This window comes from Sesamum indicum, unplaced genomic scaffold (genome assembly GCF_000512975.1).
Source record: "Sesamum indicum cultivar Zhongzhi No. 13 unplaced genomic scaffold, S_indicum_v1.0 scaffold00216, whole genome shotgun sequence".
Taxonomy (NCBI): domain Eukaryota; kingdom Viridiplantae; phylum Streptophyta; class Magnoliopsida; order Lamiales; family Pedaliaceae; genus Sesamum; species Sesamum indicum.
In genome coordinates, this window is record NW_011628110.1 from 35,303 (window position 1) to 43,428 (window position 8,126).

At 37.5% G+C, this 8,126-nt stretch overlaps 2 long non-coding RNA genes across 2 annotated transcripts; both read left to right on the plus strand.

Annotated features, from left to right (window-relative positions):
- Nucleotides 1-670: 670 nt before the first annotated feature.
- On the plus strand, nt 671-2,355 carry LOC105179809. Its single transcript, XR_849383.2, has 3 exons — nt 671-766; nt 842-938; nt 1,690-2,355. It is a non-coding gene; the product is annotated as an uncharacterized LOC105179809 (long non-coding RNA).
- A 2,891-nt stretch (nt 2,356-5,246) lies between these two features.
- On the plus strand, nt 5,247-7,210 carry LOC105179810. The gene is made up of 3 exons (XR_849384.2): nt 5,247-5,299; nt 6,345-6,713; nt 7,018-7,210. It is a non-coding gene; the product is annotated as an uncharacterized LOC105179810 (long non-coding RNA).
- Nucleotides 7,211-8,126: the final 916 nt, after the last annotated feature.

The window sequence follows — 8,126 nt, forward strand, 5'->3', positions numbered from 1 at the left end:
TCACCAGAAGCTCCACACACCTCATTCATTTCTCGGACCGCATTGAAGTCCCCCCCCCACCAGCCAGGGCTCATCCGAGTGCTCTCGAGCTAATGTTTCCAAGGTATTCCATAGGCTTCTACGATCAATCATCTCAGAGGCACCATAAACTATAGTGATTAAGAGGGATTCACTATTTGCCCCATGACTGACACGACAGTGCATAAATTGATTCCCCAAATCAAGAATATGAACATCCACAACATTCTCATCCCACGCTACCCAAATACGGTTACCCACAGTTGCATAATCAAAAATCATTTCCAATGAGGAAGCAAAAACGACTGAATATGCATGACATTGTTAATACGAACACGAGTTTCTAAGATGCCCATAAAATCTAACCTGTATTCCGAGATAAGGTCCTTTACTGCGAGCTTTTAAGAAAGGGGACAAACTGATAAGTTAACATCTTATGCTTGTCAGGGTTTGGTCCTCTATGTGTTCTCGTTTTGTACTGTTGCCTTGTGTTCTAGTTTTGTCTTATTGAATTGAATGGTAGGTTGTGTTATTCTCTAATGAAACCAACTGTCATAGCTCGATTGGGAAACATGCTTTGGTTCTCAACTGTCGCTTTTCTTATTAAATTTCTTAGAAACAACTGGAGATTGATTGATTCGGTTGTTGAAATTGTCAACTGTAGGTCAACCATGTTCTTCAAGATGTTCAATTGACTGACCAGAAGTGTTTTAAGCAGTTTGTTTCTCAAAGTGAGGCAAGAATGGAGGTATATATTGATCTCCAGCAGAACTGAGACTAATTTGCCTTCTTCAACTAAGTCATGTTAATTGTTGATTTCCAGAATCGATTAAGAGGCAGGGACATAGCATTGCAGCTGCAAGGATGGATGTAAAGCTCAATGTTGCTGGTCGGATCTCTGAAAAAATGGGTGGTGTCAGGTTGATTTGTTTGGAGTCTTATTTTCACCTTTGATATTTGGAAAGCATGTTGATGTCTATAATATTATGAGATGCATCACCATTTGTTATATGACCAAGCCTTTGCTGGCCATTTGCTGAATTTTAGAAACTCGACTATGAACCATGATGGGTGTTTTGTTAATCGTGGGAAGTTAGAGTGCACTCTTTCACTTGATTATAGAAACCTGGTGGAGATGAATCCATTATGTTTCTTGGCATCTGTTTATGCATGGATGTAGTGTCCAATCCATTTTAAGACCAACCTCAAGTTCTTTCATGTGCGAAACTTTGAAATGGAGATAGGAAAAAAAACAATTAGTACATCAAATTAATTTTCTTGTGCTGTAATTACAATGAAATAAAAGTATATATTGCTTTACTACTTCTATTTTGTGGGCTTTCTCTTGTGAGATCTTGCCAATTGCAAGCACAAGGGAGAGGGTGGAAGGCTGAACAGTATTACCTGCAACAATTGTGCCCCAAAGAGTCCATTAGAGATTCTAGGTATGCGGGTGTTGGACAGTACCATGCAATGCAATGGTCAGTAAAAGTAAATTACTGCTGTATTGCATTGTGAGTCCTAAAATGCTGTTTTCTTGGCCATAGTTTTTCTATATTATAACTCTTTTGAGTTTAGTGTTGAGCAGTCAAGGATTTGTCTTTTAAAGCTTTAGACCACCAAAGGATACGAGTAATTTCTCATAATGGCCCTTTTATTGTCATGTTGTAGTTAAGGAACTGAACACCAAGAAGATTCTTGTACGAGATGTGGAGATAGTTAATAGCTCAGACCATACATTTGATGTGCTGCGATCTTTTGTGGTACGAGATGTGGAGACACTTACTAGCTCAGACCATACATTTGATGTGCTGCGATCTTTCGTGGTACGAGATGTGGAGACACTTACTAGCTCAGACCATACAACCCCCGTTCTTGACACCATCCCAATTTTCAGGAACGTGTTCTCTTCCCTTTTTACTTTTCGTTCCCTTGTTTGAGTGGGTTTCTGTGCATAGATTGAGGACAATGCATCATGCATGTGCTTGTTGTGGGTAGAGGTATGTTGTTCTTTGTGGTAGTGATTGGTTTTTGAGAACGTGGTTGGATAGTCATTGTAGCACGATTCTTGCGAAATTGGTTGTGTTGCTGGAAATCTGAAAGTTGAAATTCGTATTAATGTGTGGAATGTGGATGTGTGGGATGTGAAATTTTTTGTTTGGTGGCTGAAAAGTTTTATTGAACACCAACTTGTTAATGAAGTTAGTGTGTCTTGAGAAAAATATGTGAATTATCTTGTGGTAGTTGCTGAATTTTCAGATTGTCATCTTGTGATATCCCTTAGATTAATAGGAATTTTGGTTTAAGTCGAGATAAGTAAGAGAAACGGATGCTTGTGGCATATTAAAAAAACCCAAAAAAAAAGGGACATTGTGTTAACTATGTTCCATTGACTGCATCAAATTAACAATGTTCAAGAATCAACACAAAAACCCTTTGTGTGAGCTTTTGGGCCAAAGCACTTCCATTTCAATAGTGCTTCTATATTTATTTTGATTGAGGGCGTCAAACTTAGTCTGTCCGTTCTAGAACTTGCTTGTGTAATACATTTTGAGACCACATTCTTGTTAGATTGGTGTATGAAAGTGATAAGGGCACTTAGGAAAAACCCATTGACTTGAACAGAGCCTACCTTGAATTCACCCATAGAAAAACTCATTTGAGCCTTTGCTTTTCTTTTCTTGGTTAAACCACGTTATAAGCTTGACTATCCCCTTTTTGGTTATTTCCTGAAGTGATATTGAACCCATTCAAGGGCATGGTGTTGGCTTGGTTGCTTTTAAGTTGACATGGAAGTGAGTTAATGTATTCAAGCTGCATACATGGATGCATCGTTAGCCCTAAGGGAAAGGAAAAAAAATGGAAAGAGAAATTGAAAAAAAACAAAAGGGAAGAAAAGTAATGAAATAGAGAGGAAAAAAAAGAAGGAAAAGAAAAAAAAAAAGGAGAAAATGGGAAAAAAAGAGAAGAAAAATGATGAAACAGAGGAAAAAAAAGGAGAAAAAAGATGGAGGAAAAGAAAAAAAAAAAGAGAAGAAAAATGGTGAAACGGAGGAAAAAAGAAGGGAAAAAAAAAGAAAAAAAAGAGGAAAGATGCAGGAGATGCAAGAAATGTAAAAATTTCACGAGTTTTGACTGTTCAAAGCACTTGAATTAAGTCGAACGAAAATGAGCTTGGAAGGATAAGCAACTAGGTTGGCATCGTGCCTTTGAATTCATAAGCCAAAGTTCGACCTGTCTTTTGCCACACCTTGTCCTAAGCCCCATTACAACCTATTGAAAGACCCTTTGATTCATGCATTAATTTGCATTTCGTTCGTGGTGGAGATTTGATTCACAAGCAAGCCTATGGTAATGGCATTTTATGTATTGACTTGAGTGAAACCCGAATTCTTAAACGCCTTATGTTATGAGTGATTACAATGACATCGTTGTGAGAACCCTTATGAGAGTGTTGAGACTTGTTTCATTTGGTTTTGATGAAGTCAATGGGATACCTACGTGTTGAATGTTGTGCTACAAGTGCTTGTTCTCAAATTGCTATCTCTTCTTTAACTATTAAGTCATATTAGTGTAGGGGATATACTTGAGTGATATGAAACGAAATTTGAGAATTGCTACTTGGATAATTCTTGTATTTGGATCAAGACATGCTTGAGGGCAAGAATGGTTTTTGTGTGTGGAATCTGATAACATATATTTTAATGCTCCTATGCATGCACTTTTTCGAGTGATTGGGAAGGATCTTATTGCATGGATTGTCGATGTTAAGTTACCCCAATTTCATGGGAAGGAGCGTAAGGTAAGTTATAGGCGGCAAATTCAGCTCTTGTGTTATTGTGCTGGATGGAATTTAGTCTAAAGTTCACAGATAGCATGTCTTATACTTAATGTTGTCTATCATGTGCCTCTTTATTTGTGTTACTAATAATTATTTCACTAATGGGATCAAGAGAAGTCTTTAGGTATCACATACTACTTTACTCTTCTTCTTGTCCATATGGGTGTTAGGTTATCAATATTTTTCTCATCCAAAATGCTGAGGGTGGAGTTAATCTTAACTGCTTAAATTCGCTCGCTGCCGAAAGAGTAATTGTAAAAATGTTGAAACTATTGTGGTCGTCGTTATCAACGGTACTGGAAATGTGCTTATGTCATATGTTAAAGAATGATATTTGAAAACCGACTGTGCTATTTCTTAGAGTGCATATGTGAAAATCTTTCAATTGACAGCATGGAGAGTTCATGGCCTCTGCCATCTGCATTGGCTTCTGTAACTCATAAACTGAACCTTGAAAATTGATTCAAATCACCTTCATGGCCGAGAGGTCGTTGGGTGCGCTGAGCATGGACACACCCAGTTATTTTTTGGGTTAAACAAAAAGCTTTCAGTTTGCCATCAATGCCTTTTGTAAGTACCAATGTTTTTTGTTCCGATTTTCGGTGTCTTCTTATAAAGATGAAGATTTAAAATGTTGGATACTTTTGAGTATATCAGGGTTGGAAATTCACGAGATTCCATTAAAAGTCACCGCCGCTTGATTTTGGAAAGCTATCAATATCTGATGCTTCTCCGATAATAGGTATGTTCACACTTGGTTTTGGCTGAAAAAGCACTTTTGGACCAATTATGTCTAATTTTCTTTTACATTTGGTTGGGTTAGTTCTGAAGTTACTACCACTTGTAAATGCTTGTCAAGTTAAATATTGTCAATTGTTCAGAAAAAGTAAATTGTTGCTGTTTCTCATTGGGAATCCTAAAATTGCTCTTTCCTTGGCCATACTTTTTCAATATTATAACTACTTTGACTGTTGAGTAGTCAAGTGTCTTTTAAAGCATTAAACCACCAAAGAATAACCAAAAAATACGATTAGTTCCTCTTAACGGCACCTTTCATTGTTTTGTTTCCTAATGGCACCTTTTATTGTCTTGTTGTAGTGCACGAACGGAAGATTACGAAGATTCTTGTACGACATGCGGAGGCAGTTAATAGCAGACTTTTCGTGGTAAGTTGTTTGGGTGTTGTGCTTGGTGTGTGAGGATGGGCATAAAAATTAGTCTTCTGATCTATCTTGTGTGCTTGTCATTTCTCTTTTTGCAGCCCATTCTAGGACATCTTTGTAATCATCTTGCTGTATGTAGAATGATAGAATTGTGTTGTTGACTTGCACTTGCTAAGACTCATGTGCTTACTTTTGTTTGATGACAGCCTAAGCCATCTCATGACTTGAAATCTAAAGAGAAAAATGAAGAGGGAAGACGCAAATTAAGACTGTGAAAGTATGTTCTCATCTCCCTCTCTCTCTTGCATACTGCTTGATCTCTTGTCCACTAGTATTGCTGAAAAGTCCCTTGTTGTCTTCACCTTAATTATGTGGACTTCTAGTTTTACTTTATTGCTTGTGGCAGAATATATCCATATTATTACAATTATTCTTTTCCCCATCACACAGTGTGAGTTAAATGTGGCCTCCAAGTTGGTTTTATGTTTCACGAAAAGTAAGATGTTGTACAGAAATTTACTTATTTGTTTGGATCAATAAGGGGAAGATGAAAGGGGAAGGTGTAGTTGCTTTCCAAGGGGATGTATGATACTTATTTGGTGGACTTGTTTAGTTCAACCTAAAGGAAGTAGTTGTGTGGTACTCCTTATTTGATACTATAGAAATAAGGCAGGGAGGAAAGATTGATTTTTTATGTTTACACATTCAATATCTTCCTTCTTTTTTATGAAAAATGCAAATTAAGGGGGTGACTGCTTTTGCTCCTAGACAGAATGGGAAAAATGGCTTTTGTTGAATGCTATGCTTTAGTTTTAAAGCGAGGAAAACGTGAATGCAATGCGTAAATATATTTTTATTAAGGCAACGGAGAGATAACCTTTTGCATAGAACTTTTATGATCGGAAAGCTATGTTCTTTCATTGTTAGATAGGTTTGGGAGGCCGCATTATAGTTTCTGGCATTGATGCATTAGTCTCTCAACTTGAATATTGCATGCATGTAGCTCTTGTGGTTATATTATTTCTCAACTTGAATATTGCATGCATGTAGCTCTTGTGGTTATATTATTTGAGAAATCTTGTGCTGTAACTTAAAGAGTATGTTAATGATGTATACTTGGTCCGCATTTTTCCTTGATACCTTTCCCTTTTTTGGGTTTTCTAAGTTTAGATGCAAATAATTAAAGTTGCACAACAAACTCATACATGATCACTTAATATAAGAAACTAGTCATCCTTGACAAATACATATTTACATATGCAAATATTGGATTGGATTACTTTTTGCTGAATTACATAGTAAATCTTCAATAACCTTTGTAGATGAAAGATTGACAAAAAACTCTGAATTAATGGCAAAAGACGACAGAGCCAATTCGGGTTCGGGGTCGAGACCAATGTCCTCATGCGGTCGTCTTTGGTTAATGGTGGAACTGCGTGTGGCCTGGTGAGACGACAATAGTTTCGTGGAAAAGCCTTCTCACAGAGGCCACCTCAAGTAAGGCAAGTGGGTTTGGCCCATCAGCTTCTTGCTCATCTTCGGAAGCCTAGCAGTCGCCGGTGTCTTAGCTACTGCTTCTGACTCCTACAGTGGCTTCTTCGAAGCAGCCGCTGCAAGAGAATGAAGCGAAGGATCCCAAGTGGGACAAACTGTTTGAGCACCGTTATTGAGAAATCAAGCGAATATATGTGGTATGTTTCGATGGATTACTGAGTTTAAGGGTAACTTATTGATTCAGTTTGAATTTTAAAACTTATTGATAGTTTTGTACGTGAATGTGCATTTCTGGAAGAAGTATAGCATCTGCATCTTAATGATGAAGTTGTGCTAGCAAATTTAATATTTTATCGATTAGTAAAAGAATCCATGATTGTCAATTCGCGAAATTTGTAAGGTCATGGACGTAGTGAAGAGGAAGATGTTCCTCTGGATTATGCAATTAGCTCTTAATTTGAAGCTTGTGTTGCCTTACATTAACCATGCTTTCCCATGCAGAATATCTTGATATGTTTAAAGCAAATTCAGCTGCTGAGGAATCCAGAGTTGGCTCTGAGAAACTGTTCTCCAGACCAGTTAGAATTTCTCTCTGAAGCACCTCTATATTTGGAGATTGAGCAATCCCTGGGTTTTCTTGACCATTTAATGTTGGGAACCCCTGCTTCTCCTGTGAGAAAAATCCTGCTGGAGAGTGGTCTGGGCTATGTTCTTGTTGGTTGCAGGGGTTGAAGTGAGCTCCTCCAGCCTCAGTTTAGAACCTCAGCATTGTATCTTTTCAAGTTGGTGGAGGGTTATAACTTTGTTATCGTGATGTTTGAATGAATTTGTGTAAGATTTCTTTGAAGTATGTCGTAGAATACTGCATAGGTAGGTTGAAAAGTGGTGGTACTTGCAAACCAATTCTTTTACATAAATAGTTTGTATAGTCTATTGTGACTAAGCCATGATCGAAGGTTTGGGTCATGGCTTAACTGAAAAGGGTGTTGGTAGTTTTTTTACAGGTACATGTGTCAATATTTATATTCATTCCTTTTGTTCATGTTCTTTTTAAGCGTGGTTCACTTCTCTATATATTGGAAGGTTTAAGAAAGGGGACAACTGATGAGTTAACATCTTATGCTGGTCAGGGCTTGGTACCCTATGTGTCTCGTTTTGTTCTGTTGCCTTGTGTTCTAGTTTTGGTCTTATTGAATTAAATGGTAGGTTTTGTCATTTTCTAATGAAACCAACTGTCAAGCTCAATGGGACAACATGCTTTGGTCCTCAACTGTTGCTTTCCTTTTCAAATTTATCAGAAGCAGCTGAAGATTGATTGATTCGGTTGTTCAAATTATCAACTGTAGGTCAATCGTGTTCTTGAAGATGTTCAATTGACCGACCAGAAGCGTTTTAAGCAGTTTGTTTCTCAAAGCAAAGCAAGAATGGATATTGATATCTGACAGAACTGAGACTAATTTGCCTTCTTCAACTAAGCCATGTTATTGTTGATTTCCACAATAGGTTAAGAGGCAAGTGGACATAGCATTGCACTGCAAGGATGGATGCAAAGCTCAGTGTTGCTTGTTGGATCTCTAAACAAATGGTTGGTGTCAGGTTAATTTGTTTGG